Consider the following 18,367-nt stretch of genomic DNA (forward strand, 5'->3'; position numbering starts at 1 on the left):
GGACACCAGTCCCACTCTCTGACACATGCCCTGCAATTTATGGGACAGTTAAAAGTTTTCTAAGATCTCACCCAATTGGCCATATTCCCCTCCGAGATGTCAGCGTCCAAAAACTGGAAGATTTCGTTGCACCCCAGAACAATAGGCAGACCCCTGTGGGCATTTTAACATCAGCCCAAACAAGGAAGGTGTGGAAACACACATCCTCTAAGTTTCTGTGCAACATTCACAGAGATTTTGCCTGGAGTGTCGTCCACCAGTGCTTACCGGTACGAACTTTCTTGTACCGTAGGGGCCTCACCCCCAGCCCTCGCTCGTTAGGGTGGGCTGCGGCGAGGAGGAGACTGTGACCCATCTCCTGTGGTCCTGCTTTTTTGCTAAGGCCTTCTGGGCACAGTTTGAAGATTGGTTGCAGGCTCTCTCGCCCCAATTTACCCTGACCGCTGCTTTCGTCATATACGGCATCTCTCCTGTCAAACTTCCTCCTGACGTGTTTGACAGGATCTGGGCCGTGGTGAACAGTGGGAAAGACGCCCTGTGGAGAGTGAGGAACATGGGGCTGTTCAAAGGCATCGAGGTCCCAGTCAAGGCAGCAGGTAGCCTGGCCCTGTTCTTCACCAGAGAGAACTATTACCTCAGAGATCTGTGGAGAGAAGGGAGGGAGGAAGCAGAAAATCTGTGGGAAATAGAGAGCATAGGTCAATATCTCAAGAAACTGTGAAAAACATTATCATGTTTAAGTAAAGAATGTGATTTGCACCAGAAAAAAAGAAAATTGTTGCTATGTAACTGTTACCGTGTCAAAATGTAATGAGATGTGATCATATATACTGTTTTAAGTATGTATATTAATGTAAAGCTTTCTGATTTGTGATGTCCTGTATTTTTTTGTGAAAAGAAAATAAAGTTCTTAAAAATCGAAATCGAACCAGTCCATCACAGGGCACAGACAGACATGCACACACTCACACCAGGGCCAATTTTTGCAGACGGCAGTTAACTTACCAGTAGGATTTTTGACTGTGGGAGGACACCGTAGTACTTGGAGGAAACCCACACAAACACGAGGAGAACATATAAACTCCACACAGATACTGTAGCACTCCAGGTATGGAGCTGAACCCAGAGCCCCAGTGCTGTGAGGCAGCTAGGCTAACCAATTTGTAACGGTGCCCCATAAAGCATAGTACAAAATATGTTTTCATTTAAAAAAATAAAAGTGCCATGTGAGATGTTTTCTGCTTTCTGAAGAACAATGTAAATGTCTGTGTTTTATATTATACTGTATGTACCTGTCTTTCAAAGACAAAAACGTGTCCCTTGCATCTTTGGAATGTGTGTTTTTGTATTTACCCACTCTAAACTGTGTACAGTGCAAGAACACATCCCTAACTTGACAACATGTCTGCTCTTTTCAGAGTGGACTCCTAGTTTAAGGGTGTCTCTAAAATTATATCCCTCACTTTGAAACCTCAAAGAATTTGCTGGCTATTGTTGTCAATGTAATGTGGCAGCATGCTCTGGTAAGTATAAGCAGATTTCATTTTCTACCCTCAACATTTTGAAATGATTTGGATATAAAAATGATATTTCATTGCTGATTTTCATAAGTGTTTATCTGGAAATATTGAAGATGTTTAATATGATTCTGTCTAAGAGTTGATTTCAGTCTTTTCTTAACCCTGATTTTTTTTTGCTTTTCTGTGTTTTATCACACTGTGTGTCATACTGGATATTTAACAGCCCATTTATACTTAATTCTTCAGGCCTGTAAACCCTTTCAAAACCAGAGAATTCTTACAATGTTTGTACCAATAACAACAACATAAATTCTAATAGTAGCACCAGGGGAAAATATGTACAGTACATATTCAGAAAATTTTATGAGATTTATTTTTCACTTCAGTTTAATATACAGTTTATTGTTGGTTGTCCCTTCTAAAGCTAAGTTTTTATTCTTAGTACATTTTACTTTACATATGCACATTTACCCATATTCATTCTTTACTAAGGGGGTGGGTGTTCTGAGATGATTTCATGACAGAAATAATTTCTTGGCTGTTGTTCATGCCAGCAGCTTAATATGTCCTATAGAATTTTTTAGACCTCTTTAACATTGGGTTTTTATTTGATTTATGGTTTGTATTTTAAGATGCCAAACAGTTAAACAACCTGTCTTAAACATGTTAGTTCCTGGTCTCAGTGGAATATGATCTGTTTTCATTAATAATGAACAGCAAGCAGACCTGAGATCTAGCCTGCTAAATTGATCTGAGATACTATGTTTGACTGTCAAGGTCACCCATTTATGGAGGTATTGTATAGTGCATCTTGGTTCAAAATGCAGTCTTCCACAGATACTTTCTGAAACCTTACAAGAAAGGCAGAAATTAAAACACGGGTCTTCCTCGCTGTGTTTTTATTTTAAAATGTAATAGTACCATACTTACTGTACCACACAGAGGTAAGAAGAATTAGCCAGATCCAATTGTTGTCCAGTTTGAAAATCATGCATGCTGTAGTTGGTGCAGTGGCATCATCCCTGTCATCAACAAAACAGTGCAGAAAATGAATTAATTATGATAGATGACATAGTTGGGCAAAAGGTTTGCATACAATTACAGAGATGCCATGGTGAAGTAATACAACGCTTGTCGCACCACTGTGAGTGTAGATGTGGCCAAAGCCTTCTGCATTACTGAAAGAAAATGGAATATCCACACAGAGGTGTTGGGTACCCAACATGCTTTATTTGTGTTAGAGGCACCTCACAATAAATTGGGAATACAAACAACTGAAAAAGGACCTGCCAAAAATATTATGTTGTAAAAATGAAAACAAAGTTGGCTACCGTACCTCAAATGTTTTCAGTACATGATCCTTGTGGGAATGGAAACAACACGAGCCACACTGGAGATTGGAGTTCAGCACTGCCGCCTCGCAGCTTCAGGGCCCTGTGCTACGGTCTGCCCTCAGGCTCTATCTGTGTGGAGTTTACATGTTCACCCCAGATTCAAATTGTTTGTTCCTCGTGCTCCAGTTTCCTCCTTTTTTCCCCAACGAAGTACAGGTGAGAGATGATTGGATATTCAAAACTGACCTCTTATCCTTGTCCTTGCAACTCTTGTGCTCACTCCTGCATTGCACAATGCCCTGGACTTCCTATTTAATTGTGAGGCAACAAATATTTATTTGTAGAAATTCTAATGGCCACATCGGTTGTGGTCTTGTACTTCCATCTGTCTATTTCTGAAGAATTTCAGGACCCTGCATTTTTTTAAAACTTTTACTGCTTAAATTGGGGCATGGATTCTTGGAATCTCACGTGTATTTACTTGGTAATAAAGTATAACATCTTAGCTAGGCCTTGCTTGAGGAAACAGTGATTAAAAGATCATTTTCTACACTGCCAGTGAAAGACAGGTAACCGTCTCTCAAATGTACTGAAATTGAAGAAACTGAGATCCTGCTAGTTCTACAGTATATAACAGACTGCAGCTATTGCACTCCATGTATGATTCATATGATAAATAAACATCTAGTTGCAAGGTAAGGAAATATGAGCAGTGAGTGAGTAGTGCAGGGAAGGGGAACCCTTTTTGACATGTAAAGTGACCTGGATCTCATGATATGGCATTGAGGGAAATCAGCAATGACAGCTCAGGCATTACATAACCTGTACGTAATGCAACTGCATGCCTTTAGTAACTGTAACATCTTGGCAATGATTTCAGTTTTTCTACTTCCAGCAAAAAAAGAAAGCTTCGATTAAATTCTTAATTATATTTAAGTGCGCTAACTGGTTTGTGTTCGGAACAAACGTTCTTATGAATTGCATCATTCTGGCTGCAGGCTTTTTTATATTGCAGTCGCTGTATAATGCGACTGTCCCTCTGTTTCATGATGTCCGTCTGGTTTGGTGATGTTTGTGGTTGTAGATTCATAAGCACTCTGCAGGACAAAATCCATTCATGCATAATATTCTTTTATAATAGAGTGAGAAATATTATACTGTACTGTATATACATATAGCTCCAATACTAAATACAGTGCCTCTCAATATAAGTTGTTTTTTAGTTGTAATTATGTACAGTATCAGCTATGGGGTCAGTGATTTTTAACATCTGACATTCAAACATTTGTAAGAATAACTCATATTTTTCCGATTGCAACGCAGAGAGATTTACTCAGTGTCACTAGCTGGCCTAAAAAGAGCAGAGAGGGGTTCACTTCCACAGCAAGATCAAACTGGCAACGACCCAAGAGTAAAGACAAGATACCGTATATGTAACGAAACGGAAAGTCGATAAGTAAGGAAATTCAGGAAGGGAAGAAACAGCACATGTAACGCTGTGGAGGAAGGGACTGAACATGGATCTCTGGCACTGCAAGCCAGTACATTAGTTCACAGCAAAAAGACCCAGATCACCTGCAAAGACCGTAATGGGTTACTGTGTGTATTCTGGGAACTGTACCAGAGGGCATATTCCATATGCTTTTCTGAATTAAGTCATTTTCAGTTTCTTTAATGTCAATAGTCTCAATACAGCTATTGCTCAGCATCACATTCAGGGAATGATGTTTTATACTACTTCATGTTTTCTGTATACTGTATATTCAGGGACACTGGTGTGAGACGTATGATCCAGATATTCTGTAACTGTAACTGTTTCTCATCCATGTACATTCATGCACCATTTATACCACTGCCTCAGTCTCTAGTTCATTCAAGAGCCCTACAGTAGGTTTACCCTACTGATACTCCATCTGAAAATCATATAGAGAGATATTTCATTCTGCCTGTTGCTTAAACAGCTGACAATGCAAATGTTATGCATTCTTCTTGAATAATCAAATACAGCTTCAGCTATTTTCGAGATACAGTGATTTGCAAAAGTATTCAACTCTTTGCCCCATTTTGTTGAAATCCCTACATTTTTTTAAAGTGCATATTTGTAATCAAATTGTGAAGACTTCTGTAGGACAAAGAAGGTAAATGTCTGCAAAGAAATAAAAAACTCTAATGTTTTACTGATATAAGTCTTCACATTTGGTTATGGGAAACCTAAATTAGTTCAAATGCATAAAATAACTTTTTGACTAGTCACATGATTAGTTAACTCGCTCTGTGGCTGATGATGTCTGATTAAGTACAGTACACCTACGATATCTCTGTCAGGTTCTACAGTCTTGTGGTGAATTTTAAGCACAAATTCAACCATGAAGACAAAGGAGCTTTCAAAAGCACATGGGGATAACACTGTAGAAACTCACAGATCAGGAGAAATATATAAGACACTACCTAAATAAGGCTATCTCTCCAAACCAAACAGCAGGGCAAGGATTAAGCCACTTAATGTTAGGAATGCCACTGTGAGGCTAACATCAGCTTTCAATGGAGAAAATATCAACAGTATCCTGGTCTCCACAAAGCTGGCCTGTTGGGCAGAGTGGTAAAGCTATCTCAGATCTCACATGAGTTTTCGACAAACCATTTAAGTGATACTTCAGACATGTGGTCATACAAAAACAAAAAATCCAACAGTCAGTACCATCCCTACTGTCAAGCATGGTGGTGGCATTAGGTGGTGAAGCTGAATGTTCTTCTCATTAGTAGAGACTGGGAAGCATGTAAAGATTGAGGAGAAAACAGATGAGTAAAGTCTAGGTAGATCCTAGAGGAAAACCTGTTCTAGTCTGTGAAAGATGTAAAACTGGATAGGGAATTCAGCTTTCAGCAGATCATGACCCAAAGCACAGAAGCTACACTGTAGTGACTTAACAAGACAAAAGTGGATGTCCTACAGTGACCCAGTTCAAAGTGCACATTTTGACCTGTCAGGAAATCTGAGGCAAGACTAGGAAATTGGAAGGGGGTGAATACTTCTGCAAGGCACTGCATGTACGTATACATATGTGTATGTAAATGTACTGTTTAGTAGCTCAAATGCATCAACCAAAATGTTTATATTATCATTACTTTAAGCCCCATTCTCGAACGAAAAACAGAATATGGTATGTAAAACTATGACTGCTTAAACCATTGTCCTAAAATGCCTGACTGAGTTCAGCGTGTTATATCACTCTTACTTTTTATAATGTAATTCTAACCTTTTTAAAACACAGCTGTTCTTTTCCATTTGCCCTGGTCACATAAACAGGCGTTGATCATCCAAAATGACTGGTATGTTCCACTGTATTAGATGTAACACAAACTTCATTTTTGACCTTTTACAGCAAAACACACCACTTAAAACTTTTTTTCTACAGACACTCCAGGAATGCAGTGGCTTCTGTGACCAACCTGTTTCATAGCAACTCTACTACAAGAATAAAAGCCAATAAGACCATATTATTTTAAAGTCTTCTTTAGTTTAAAAAGCAGATTGAAGTCTCAAAGATCACTGAATATGTCTAAAAAAGACTATGATACAAGGTAGATGAAAATGTAATGTAAGTTTAAAAAGAGCTCCTGCACATCCTGTACTGTGCATATTGAATACCATTGGTTTTACAGGAGCTCCTCATATAAAACCTTTGTTATAAAAGTTTATTCACCACAGTGTCCCGGTAAATTGTTTATGTGACAAGAAATTGCTTGTCAGAAGCTATGATTTCTTATTTTGATTATATACATCCAAAGTTAAAATAAGTACAGAATACTTAGCTATATCAAAAACCAGAAAATCAAAACTCTGATGTCATTGACACCTACAGAAGACTTCACGGCCGAAACGTTGTGTTTTCTCGCTTCTCTTTTCAGCAGGGAATAAACCCGTTACTTGTTCCTCTGCAGACCACGCATGCCAACGCATGCTCCCCACCTGAACTGATGTCATTAGCCCGGCCAAATTTGTTTCTTTCATATCTTGTGTGACAACAGATTGGTTGCGCCAAGACGAAAATGTAGGAGCTCTGAGCTGGAATTAAACAGTTCAATATTTCTGGTACAGATTTGGTTTTGACCCTCTTGGCTGGAACATGGACCGTAAGGACCAGAGCATCACAAGCAACAGGGGCGCAGTGGAGGGGTGGAGCAGGGAGAGAAAGAGATTAACTCTGGGGCACAGGGTCACTACATTGCTGTCTAATGTCTGTAATGAACTACCTTTACCATCTATCCATCCGCTTTATTCAGTGTACAGTAGCAAGGGAGCCAGAGCCTATTCTGGCAAGCCACGGTACATGGTACAGACAGATACAAACATAGACATACTCACTCTAGAAAGCTTTGCGCAGTGGATCATAGCCCGAGGTTTATCGGAGGCGCGATTATTGCTCGTTGAAAACTTTACCCTCCTTTTTAGGAATGGAGCGGTGGCTCTGTGGCTAAGGCTCTGCAACTGTGGCTGGAAAGTTGCTGGTTCAAATCCCGTAGGTGGTAGAGGAATCCTACTCCGTTGGACCCCTGAGCCCTTCACCCCAACTGCTCCAGGGGCGCTGTACAATAGCTGACCCTGTGCTCTGACCCCAAGCTTCTCTCTCCCTGTCTGTGTGTCTCATGGAGAGCAAGCTGGGGTCTGCAAAAAGAAAGATTCCTAATGCAAGAAATTGTATAGGGCTAATAAAGTGATCTTTATCTTAACTATTTTCCCAGAAGCAAATTAACCTACCAGTATGTCTTTGGGCTGTGCGAGGAATCTGGAGCACCCGGAGGAAACCCATGCAAGAATGAGGAGAACGTACAAACTCCACACAGATGTCACCCCAGATCTGGAATTGAATGCAGGGCTCCAGTGCTGCAAGGCAGGCATGTTAACCCCCAGGCCATTAAAAGATCACATGAAGCTAAATCCAGAAGACCCCCCAGCCTAGAAGTAAGGGTCTGTTACAAAGGGATTTTGTTACGTAGAAGCAGAAAGGTCATTTGAAACCCTGTTGTGTCTTCTGTTTCAGTTAGTTTTTTAACGAATGGATATTACGTACTTTTAAGGTCTGGGTAAATAAAATGGTGTGGGTAAAGGAATACTAGAGGACATTTAGAAATGCAAAATTATAACACTGGAGATTTTGAACTTAGGAAAATATCCACTCCAAGGGTCTTAACTGTAAATGAAAGAAAACAATAAATTAATAATAATAAACACTGGTGTCCAAATATGTACAGGTAGCTGGGTATTTTGCTGAATAATTCTGAGTGAAGTACACTCATTCAAGAATGGACCCACACTCTTCCTGTGTAGACATGTTATCACTTTCTGTGTTTCTTAATTCCTAATTAATTGAAGAAACATTGCAGATTCAGATTTTGTGCACGTGCGATTCGTCACATACAGTAAGTCAGAATACCATCATTGTATTGCAGCGCGTACTTCTTTCTGAGTTTCTGTGCACAAGATGCATTACTGGTTGCTTAGGAACCTGACAGTACTAGAGGTCTAAAGTTTACTTCTTTTCTTAAAGTTGTGTTTCAAAAGAACAGAACACCTACAGATTCTACTCAGGGCTTTAACAATATCCTCTGTTGCTGGGTCACACGCTTTAAAGAAGTATCTTTTTGTTACCATCAGATGGGCAGACTCCTTTGCTCTGGTTTGTATTTCAAGCAAAATGAATATGTAACTTGGTCCTAGAAGAAAATCTTTATGTTTATTAGTCCCTTCCATACATCTATTTTCTAATGGCTTTTTCCACTTCAGTGTTGTGGGGGTACATACTGTACACAGTACCTGTGTATGCATTTTCTTTGAGGAGCACTTATAGAAAATATATTGCTTTTTATTCTGAAATTCACCATTATCAGCAACAGCAATATAAACTATGAGATCATATACCGTAAATGCTTGCTGATTGTTTATATTGAATTACATGGCATTCAAATGTGGAATTATAAAGAGACTCAATTACCTCAATCCCCGTTATCATCTCGTTCTGCAAATTGCCTTCCCAACAGATGCCTGGACATGCCAAACTGCCATGCATGTCTGATAAGCATTATCACTTAGAACTGACAACACTTTGCAGTACACTTTCAACAGATTGACCTGCAGTGAGACATGTGGCCCTTATTATGTGAGCTTTGTAACCACTCTGGTACTGTGGTTACTGATGGTACTGTATGTGTCTGAAAATAACAACAACTTTACTCTGCACTTTATCCATGTTCTAGATTCATCACAGCAGATTCCTCCTGCACAGTCTTAACAGTTTAGCCTTTCCTGATTAAAAGACTGGTTCTGAACCTCTCTAGTAACAGGATTTGGAGGGATTCCAAAGTAGTTTAAAAATGCCATTAAACTTTAACAAAGGCTTGTAAACGGAGCTATGTACAGGCCAAGGAAAGCGAACAGGTGCTTTAGGAGCCCGAAGCAAGAAGGTTTCATTCTTCCAAAGCTTGAACTGTGATCGATATCCCCGAATTTCAGGATTGTTTTAACTGCAGCACCTATTGGATAGTATCTCAACAGTTCATGTCTTTCACTTAGAGATCATTAATAAACAGTTTACCAGGTGCTGCTAGGACTTTTTGAAGGGCTTGCATCCCCATTGTGTAATGCATTATAAATGTTATAAAACTTGTGATAAGTACTAATCCAAATGTATTATATTCATAGCTTTCTGATAATTCTATACATGCATTATACAGTTACTGAATAAAATGCTAGATCAAATACACAATTTCAGCACTTTTGGGACTTCTAATCCTGTGAAGGGACAAGCTTTTCAGACTGCTGTGAAATCTCCATTAATAACGGCAAACAAAACTCATCAGGATTAGGCTGCTGGAGTATATCTGATTGCAACAAATAATACTAAACAGTCTCCCAAATGAAAATCGTTTTGAGATGCACAGAAGCATAATTACACAGTTTTCAGTGCGCCATTAATCATTCTGTCCATGGCTGTCTCCTGAAAATAGAAGCACAATATACAAGTCATATTGCAACCACAGATGCAATGTTATATATATAGAGAATTAAGTGGATTTATTTCGTTATGCTAACCGCATGCTTATTACTGACTTAACTGTGATACATCAAACAGTAAAAACAAACAGGCAGACATGTTAAATAGTTATCACATTTTTCCTATAAATGCTATCTCTAAAACACAACACAGTGGACCAAATATGTTGTTTACTTTATTTGTACATTATTTAAATGATCAATATTTAGTGACTAAAATGAAAACTAGTATTGAATGTGTACTGTCTTAAGAAAACTAAATAAGAAAAGAGTTTTATCTTTTTTTTTTGATCGGAAGATTGCTAATGATTAATATGTTCCAATAAACAGTCTGCATCAGCACAGCCGCAAAATATAAACATACTCACCTCACCATTTCTTATTCAGAAAGAACAATGTTCAGTTTTACATTTTCCAAGGAGCCTGGAGCAATTTTGACAACAGTGCAAAGAAAGATAATATTGAGCCAAAAGCATTTATGAAATTTGCCAATTTAAACTCAAACTTTTTTAAATCTAAACACTAACATACCGATTTTATTTAAAAATCAGGTTCTAATTTGTCCTCTGGTAACATTCATCATTAAATATTTAATAATCCTATTATTAATTGCTGATTACCTTTAAACTTACTTTATTTTTTAGTGTTTATGATTATTTGCATTTGGTATCCTAATATTTCTATACACAAACAATGGATAAAAAAAATGGCAAACTTCTGGACCATTGTCTATAGATCTACGCATGATTTTTGTCTGAATTTGATCTGCATTTCTAAACGGTAACTTGATGAGTTGAAACAGCTGGTCAGTGAAATAAATTAGCTCACAAAATCCTACATAATTGATGTAAATGTTTGGAAGAAAGAAGAGCCCCGCTAAAATGAAATGAGTAGGAGAGTATAAAAAAGCCAAATGTTTTTCAGTTTCTAAATCTCATTATAGTGACACATAACCAACATTTTCAAGCCACCCATTTTTGCAAGTTTTGAAAGAGTCTATTGGAAATTTTACTAAAGTAAGTTACAGTAGATTGTTACAATTATTAAATCCCTGAGGGTTTGTCTTGAAGAGCAATATCTTCCAGCAAATGAAAGTTCAAAAATGAATTTAAAGTCTTGAGTTCCAAGATTCATACTTGTATTAAATGATATATTTTAGCATGAATATTCCTGGCAGTGAATTTATTTGTGGACTCCAAGCAATATTTCATAGTCTCATGTTTTAGGCAGTTTTTTATTTTATTTTAGTAGTATTTGATATGTTAATAATAATAATTCATTATACTTATATAGCGCCAGTATGCTCACCACACACCAGCTCTCAGTGGGGAGGAGAGCAGAGTGATGAAGCCAGTTCAGAGATGGGGATTATTAGGAGGCCATGATTGGTAAGGGCCAATGGGAATTTTGGCCAGGATGCCAGGGTTACACCCCTACACTTTTTGAGAAACACGCCGGGATTTTTAATGACCACAGAGAGTCAGGACCTCAGTTTTACATCTCATCCGAAGGACAGTGCCTTCTTACAGTATGGTGTCCCCGTCACTATCCTGGGGCATTAGAACCCACACAGACTGCAGGGTGAGCGCCCCCTACTGGTCCCACTAACATCTCTTCCAGCAGCAACCTTAGTTTCTCCCAGGAGGTCTCCCATCAAGGTACTGGCCAGGCTCACACCTGCTGAGCTTCAGGGGGCTGCCAGGTGTGAGTTGCAGGGTGATGTGGCTACTGGCTATGTTGGTCATCCATCTATTTTTCTACCTGATTGATCCAATACGGGGCCACGGGGGTCCTATCTTGCAAAGCAGTGAGCACAAGGCAGGGTACACCCTGGACAGGGTGCCAGTCCATCCCCAGGCACACACAGACACAAACATACTTACTCACACCAGGGTCAATTTTTCCTAAAGTGAATGAATCTTCCGGGACATCTTTGGACTGTCGGAGGAATCCGGAGCACCTGGAAGCCAAGAAAATGCAGTGAGGACATACAAGCTCCACACAGATACTGTAGCTGGTCTGGAATTAAATGCAGCAATGCTAACCACTGTCCCACCATGCCACCTAGTTAATATGTTGTGGTTAATATTATTTAACCTTTACAGTTCGTAAATGTGACTGGAACTGAAAAGTATTTCAAAATATGAGCAATTGGCAGCCCCCGAGGAAAAATTAATAAACCATGGTGAAGCAGGCATTACAGGTAACCCCTAAATCACTAATTTCTAAAGACTTGCATCAATTTAATTGGGGCCAATTATATACAGTACATGCCAATTTAAGTAAATTAGAGATCAACCAAAATATGTGTACCCTTCATCATTCAAGGACCAGGAGTTATGTAATTCCTCAGTAATATACAGGTATTTCCAGTCTTCAGGAACAGGTGACTAGAGGATGACTGGATTAAGTCTCTCCAGACGCAGGGATAGAGACCACTGGGGTCTGGGGGCTGCAGACCCCAATGAAGACATAACAGGTTGTTCCTGCAAAGGCACAGCAATCACTGAAACAGCAGCAAACAAGATCATTGCATATTGTGTGCCAGGATTTTTGGAGAAAGACAAACAGCAGAATGCACAATACCAGTCATGGTTGGCTTTGTGTCTTCTCTTAATGACCTTATTATGTTAACCATTAGCATAATTGGACCAATTCATTGGACCTTTCTAGAGGCCTCCAGCTGTTGATGATTTAAAACCTACAAAACCTGCTGGATAATGGCCTAGGAGGAATGGAGCTGACTACCCATGTTCCATTGTTTAAGGCTCTAATAAAACACCTGCATGCTGCCTGTGATGCCCGCAGTGTTTTTCTATGCAGTCTTGTGTGTGGACTCGTATCCATGTGATTCATGATGCATTCATGATAAATACATGAAATGAGTGGTATCGTGTACAGCGTACACTCTATTGTCTGCCCACTATACACTGCAGGACTCAGGCAGCTCCATGCATTTGCTTCCATTGCAAATCTTAATTAATTAAGTATCAATATTTCCAGATTTTAATCAGGAGATAACCGAAAGTTGCCTCTAAACCTGCAGGAACTCCAAACTTGAGGACTATACAGTAGTTTTTGCCTCAACAATGAAAAGTAACAAATTAGGTTTGCAAGGTGAGTCTGAATCCTCTTTTAATCCAGAAAGGAGTCTACGATTCAAACAATTCAAACGAGAAACACAGTACAGACTACGGAGAGCTTGCTTTCAAACCTGACTGTGTGTCAAAAGCTGTATAAACAAATTCAAAATTAAAAATGTGCACATTTTAAAGAGGTAAGAGGTTTTTAAGAGGTAAGAGGTTTTGGACATCTAAAATCAGCTTTGAAAACATCACGAAAACCTTGTATTAAATTATGATTTTTACAAGGAATGTTTGCTGGTAATCGTTTGCCTTTTGGAAGCAAAACGAGTGATAGCCTGTGTTTGCAGACAGGAAGAAAGTCCTTGTGTGTCACAGTGGTTGAAGGGGATGACTTCATGCCTTGCTTTGGAAAAGATTACTTATCTTCTAATATCAAAAGTGGGGGAATTCAGAGAGATATGGGATTCATTTCTAAATTTTCTAGAGAATCATAAGGGTAACATCTAGGGAGAAGAGGAGTAAAGGCTTGAATTAGGGGAACTACTTTATGAAAGGTAATACATTTAAGCTTTGTATACAACATGTATTCATGTTAAAAAAATAAACACCCATGTGACTTGATTTTTGAATCACTGCCATTGTACGAGCTATTTGCAAATATGCAAACTGTCTGGGTGTTTTATTCTTGTGTTTTAGTGTTGTTTTGTTTTTGTGTTAAATATGGAAAAACCAATAAAGATATTGTTTTAAAAATATATATGATATATGACTCAACAAAGAAATGTTCCAGTATGGGTAAAATGTGAACTTTGTTTTAATGAGAAGAAGGTTCAGCTTTACATGATAAACTGTAACCCAATCCTGGCAGGCAGGTGGGCACAGGACATGGGTCTAGAAGTTGGAGACATCAATTAACCTAGCCAGTGTGTCTGAAACAGGAGAGGGCATGAGAGCAACAGGAGAAAATCCACATGGACCAGACTGAACACGAAAACTCCTTACAGAAGGCTGTCTTATCTCAAACCTCAGTCAGCAACAAAGAGGTGCAACTCAGCAGTGCTACCCACCACATCACCCTGCTGCTGGAGCTCAGTCACAGAACTACAGAAAGAACTCTCCAGGTTTCTAGCCTGCCAGGCAATAAAATCTCTCTGATTCTGGTTGTTTCAAGTTTTCGTTTCTGACGGGAAGTGCTTTCATAAAACGGTTTTCATGCTGGATGTCTGTGTTTCCAAAACTCGGAGTAAATCCGGATTGTTGGTTAGGAGCTCCACCTCATGGACAAACATGCAAGCTGCAGTTTATCTGTTGCCACTTTTGGTTTAGTAAAGTAGAAAACGGGACCTCAGACAGGAAAAAAACTAAAGTAATTTTCTAAGGAAAAAAACACTGAAAAGTCTTTAAGGAATAAATACACATTACAAAGCTCTAGGTGTTAACAAAGTGTAAATGCATGTCCACCATGTATTATGCTTTTAAAAAAGAGATTTAATCAACATCTCAGCGTTCTCCTTTTGATAATACATCTCGCCCAGAGAGTGAAAAACAAATTCAGGACTTCTAGTTGCATATTAAATGACAAAAGTAAGAGGGTTTCCCCAGCTGAATTGGTTTTCTTACACCTTTTCAACTCTCTCAGTTTTGGAAAGCTTTCTACTGAAAGTTGCAATATACAATATAAGCAGCCAAATGTTGCACATAGAAGCAAATTATCTCTCGTTCTAAAGTTCCCATGAGACCCCAAATCTAGCACTGAGCATAAATAATATCAAAGCAGTAAGGGGATGCTAACCCTAAACCGAGCTGGGGTTTAAACAGAGCAGTCCTGCCATCCGTCACTAAAGCTCTCCACACAGCAGATCTGTCTATCAAAACAGTTGAAAAAAGCACTTCTAAAATGATTTACTTAATAATGACTCTTCTTTGGTTAACTTTTCAATCAGCTGAAAAATGCTGTAAAATTGAAATGAGGTATTGAAATGAGAAGACTTTTCAGGATAGTGGAGGGTTTGGGTTACGAGAGCCATTAAAATGTTCACTCCAGTTATACATCAATTTGTTGGTTAAATGAGAAAACAAAGACAGTTTACACAATAAAACACGTTTCCTTGCAATGCTTGTGGTTAAATGAGAAAACAAAAACAATTTACCCAATAAAACGAGATTTCTTGCAACGCTTGATCTAACTCAGTTTTGGACTACAGTTACTGAACGCTGTAATCTAGGACACAGGCAGTGAAAAGTATCTGAGAAAAAAAGTTGCAACTAGGAGCGAATTATCATTGGTCCTAAAGTTCCTCTGGGACCCACAGTTCTAATGAAAGAAATGTCTGTCGTGTGGGAATCCTAACCCTAAACCTAGCTGGGATTTCAACTGAGCAGTTTCGTGATCAGTATCTGAAAGCCTCCGGGCATTGGACATTGACATACTGTATATCCCCAACCAAAAAGCATGAGTGTAAACCAATCAAAACCGTTGAAAAAAGCACTTCTAAAATGATCGACTCTTCTTTGGGCAATTGTTCAACTATCTGAAAAATTTTGTAAAATGGTATTGAAATGTGCTGGCATTTCAGGCCAGTGGAAGATTTGGGTTACAGGAATCATAAAATATTCACTAAAGTTGTACATTAAGCTGTGCGTTAAATGACAAAAATAAGAAAGTTTACCCACTCAAACAGGTTTTCTTGCAACCGATCTGACTCAGGTAGTCAAAACTCTCTGAAAAAAAAGTTGCAGAAAGGAGCAAATTCTCACTCGTCCTAAAGTTCCTTTGGGACCCACAATCCAGCAGCGAACATGACAAATGTCTAAGTAGTGTGTGAATGCTAAACCTAGCCCTAACCGGGGCTTCAACTGAGCAGTTTCGCGATCAGTATCTGAAGGCCTCCGGGCATCAGACTTTTACCCTTCTGTTCCTGGGGTGTCCACTGAGCATTTCTGCTAACTCTATCTGAAGTTCTCTGGGCATGGGATTTTGACATGTTAACCAAACCAAAAGGAATGAATGTGAAACAATCAAGACAACGGATAGAAGCACTTGCATTTGAATGAGTTTCAATCATGCTTGGGTACTCGTAAGATCCGACAGACTCAGTTTTGGAAAACAATGGCCTCGGGGCGCATCGCGACAACCAGGAACCCCGGAGTTATTGAAAAAAATTTTTCAGTTAAGATCACGAAACCACTTTTGTTCAACTTGACTTGGGCTAAAAATCCATCCCTGAAAATAAAAATTCTCTAAGTAGTGTGTAAATGCTGATCCTTACCCTACCTGGAGTGTCCACTGAGCATTTCTGCGAACTCTATCTGAAGTTCTCTGGGAATGGGATTTTGACATGTTACCCAAACCAAAAGGAATGAGTGGGAAACAATCAAGACAACGGATAGAAGCACTTGCATTTGAATGAGTTTCAAGCATGCTTGGGTACTCGTGTGATCTGAGTGACTCAGTTTTGGAATACAACTGTCACGTGGTGCACCGCGACATCCAGGCACCCCGGAGTTTCTGAAAAAAAATTTTCAGCAATTTTCACGAAACCACTTTTCTTCAACATGAATTGGGCTAAAAATCCATCCCTGAAAATAAAAAGTCATTGAGTACTCTGTAAATGCTGATCCTTACCCTACCTGGGGTGTCCACTGAGCATTTCCGCGAACTCTAGTTGAAGTTCTCTGGGCATGGGATTTTGACATATTACCCAAACCAAAAGGAATGAGAGGGAAACAATCAAGACAACGGATAGAAGCACTTGCATTTGAATGAGTTTCAAGCATGCTTGGGTACTCGTGTGATCTGAGTGACTCAGGTTTGGAATACAACTGTCGCGTGGTGCACCACGACATCCAGGCACCCCGGAGTTTTTGAAAAAAATTTTTCAGCGATTTTCACGAAACCACTTTTCTTCAAATTGATTTGGGCTAAAAATACATCACTGAAAATAAAAATTCTCTGAGTGGTGTGTAAATGCTGATCCTTACCCTACCTGGGGTGTCCACTGAGCATTTCCGAGAACTCTAGTTGAAGTTCTCTGGGCATGGGATTTTGAAATGTTCCCCAAACCAAAAGGAATGAGTGGGAAACAATCAAGAAAACGGGTAGATGCACTTGCATTTGAATGAGTTTCAAGCATGCTTGGGTACTCGTGTGATCTGAGTGACTCAGTTTTGGAATACAACTGTCGCGTGGTGCACCGCGACATCCAGGCACCCCGGAGTTTCTGAAAAAAAAATTTCAGCGATTTTCACAAAACCACTTTTCTTCAACTTGAATTGGGCTATGAATCCATCCCTGAAAATAAAAATTCTCTGAGTGGTGTGTAAATGCTGATCCTTACCCTACCTGGGGTGTCCACTGAGCATTTCCGAGAACTCTAGTTGAAGTTCTCTGGGCATGGGATTTTGACATCTTACCCAAACCAAAATGAATGAGTTGGAAACAATTAAGACCACGGATAGAAGCACTACCATTTGAATGAGTTTCAAGCATGCTTGGGTACTCGTGTGATCTGAGTGACTCAGTTTTGGAATACAACTGTCGCGTGGTGCACCGCGACATCCAGGCACCCCGGAGTTTCTGAAAAAAAATTTTGTGCGATTTTCACGAAACCACTTTTCTTCAACTTGCATTGGGCTAAAAATTCATCCCTGAAAATAAAAATTCTCTGAGTAGTGTGTTAATGCTGATCCTTACCCTGCCTGGGTTGTCAACTGAGCATTTCCGCGAACTCTAGTTGAAGTTCTCTAGGCATGGGATTTTGACATGTTACCCAAACCAAAAGGAATGAGTGGGAAACAATCAAGTCAACAGATAGAAGCACTTGCATTTGAATGAGTTTCAAGCATGCTTGGGTACTCGTGTGATCTGAGTGACTCAGTTTTGGAATACAACTGTCGCGTGGTGCACCGCGACATCCAGGCACCCCAGAGTTTCTGAAAAAAAAATTTCTGCGATTTTCACGAAACCACTTTTCTTCAACTTGAATTAGGCTAAAAATCCATCCCTGAAAATAAAAATTATCTGAGTAGTGTGTAAATGCTGATCCTTACCCTACCTGGGGTGTCCACTGAGCATTTCCGAGAACTCTAGTTGAAGTTCTCTGGGCATGGGATTTTGACATCTTACCCAAACCAAAAGGAATGAGTTGGAAACAATTAAGACCACGGATAGAAGCACTACCATTTGAATGAGTTTCAAGCATGCTTGGGTACTCGTGTGATCTGAGTGACTCAGTTTTGGAATACAACTGTCGCGCAGTGCACCGCGACATCCAGGCACCCCGGAGTTTCTGAAAAAAAAATTTCTGCGATTTTCACGAAACCACTTTTCTTCAACTTGAATTGGGCTAAAAATCCATCCCTGAAAATAAAAATTCT

This window comes from Lepisosteus platostomus, chromosome 9 (assembly GCF_059453375.1).
Source record: "Lepisosteus platostomus isolate fLepPlt1 chromosome 9, fLepPlt1.hap1, whole genome shotgun sequence".
NCBI classification, from domain to species: Eukaryota; Metazoa; Chordata; class Actinopteri; order Semionotiformes; family Lepisosteidae; genus Lepisosteus; species Lepisosteus platostomus.